Source organism: Phocoena sinus, chromosome 1, assembly GCF_008692025.1.
Source record: "Phocoena sinus isolate mPhoSin1 chromosome 1, mPhoSin1.pri, whole genome shotgun sequence".
NCBI lineage: Eukaryota > Metazoa > Chordata > Mammalia > Artiodactyla > Phocoenidae > Phocoena > Phocoena sinus.
The window spans coordinates 7651552-7653458 of NC_045763.1; positions in this window are offsets into that span (position 1 = coordinate 7651552).

Below are 1907 nucleotides of genomic sequence, written 5' to 3' on the forward strand. Positions count from 1 at the left end.
CAGTTTCTAAATCTTTTCAATTCCAGGGCCACACAGACTGGAAGCAATTACAGCTTGTTCACGGGGGTCTGTGGGAGTGCTGACAGTTTTAATTTACATATTAATGCTGAAAAACAATTTGAGAGGCAAAGAAGAGTGTTCTTTGGTCTTAGTAATGAAAAGACAAGAAACAAAAAGTGGACAGGAAAGTGATTGAAAAGCTCTAGGCAAAATGGTCTGGGTTTATTTTTTCTGTAATAATTTCAAACTATCCACCGGTCACTGTAATAAGATACTATTCCAATGGTGGATTTGCACAGTCTTTTATTTTGCCTAAGATGACCATTCTTTGGCTGAGTGTCTTCAATAAAAGGCCTATCGACCAAAGTTAACAACCCATCTGTCCCAACTCCAACTCGTTCCTGGGAACAACTCATTCTATCGCTTGACTTCTTCCTCTACCTAACTTAACACTCACAGGATAAAAACAAAGCAAAATGCTGAAAGAGAAATTGTTTTAAATTATTAGATTTCATTAAACAGCCAGGTTGGACACTTGATCATTGGAATTTATTTCTGCGGCAACCCCAGTTCTTTGAAAAATGCAGGAATTCTTTCCATTAAAATATTAGCTTGACCCAAGGATGTCAAAAAGCTGCCTTAGCATTAGTTATTGCAGTCTGAGACCTCCCAAGAAGTCTAAAAAACTAGAAGATTAAATATAGCAAAATATGAACATAACATGAACATAGTTTACAAGTCATTTAATAACTACAGTTGTATAGACTTTTCAAATTATTTTTCTAAATTACCAAATTTGTGAAAAATATATCATATGGCCCTTGAAAAAACTATTAAATGGTGGATTAACCCCAATGTAAAGCTTTCTACATTAAGAAAGAGAGGGGAATGCACGGTAATCCTATGTAGTAGTTAGCTCCTATGATCCCCACTGAACAGATGAGGAAAATGAGGCTCAAAAAATATTGTCACCAAAAATATATATATATATTGTCACCTACCAAAGGTCACACGGCCATGACTGACAGTGTCTTGCTAGGCACTGCAAACCTGGTCACTTTGAAACGAAGGTTAATTTTAAATTAAGTACTAGTCATCACTTACAAAATGAATATATTAATGTGATTAACGACAAAATATTTCACTGAGGTTAGTCTTACAGAAAGTTTAAGGGAAACCAAAATTAAGGACTCCAGATTCATTTAGGCCTCTTTCAAATATAAAATATTCCTAATTTTCCTTGTCTTGCTGCTACTGGAAGGGAATCTTGCTATGAATTAAAACAAAACCCAAACAGCAATTCTGTTCCTAGGTATATACCCAAAAGAATTGAAAAGGGATATTTAAACAAGTACTTAGGCACAAACGTTCATAACGGCAGCACTATTCACGATAGCCAAAAAGTGGAAAAAACCCAAATGTTCATCAAGAGATAAATGGATAAACACAAAGTGGTATCCACTCAAGGGAATATTTTCAGCCATTAAAATGAACGAAGTACTGATACACACTACAATGTGGATTAAACTAAAAAATATTACGCTAAGTGAAAGAAGCCAGACACAAGAGGTCACATACTATATGATTCCATTTATATGAAATATCCTGAATAGGTAAATCCATAGAGACAGAGAGTAGATTAGTGGTCGCTAGAGGACTGGAAGGAGGAGGGAATGACTGCTTAGTAAGTATGGGGTCTCCTTTGGGGGGGATGAAAATGTTTTGCAACTAGATAATGGTGGTCATTGCACAACACTGTGAATGTACTGAATGCCGTTGAATTGCACGCTTTAAAATGATGAATTTTAAATGGTCATGTGAATTTCACTTTGGTTAAAAAAAACACACAGAATAATGAAATAATGGTGATTGACCATAAAGCCCTAGATGAATAACAGGTAATTTGC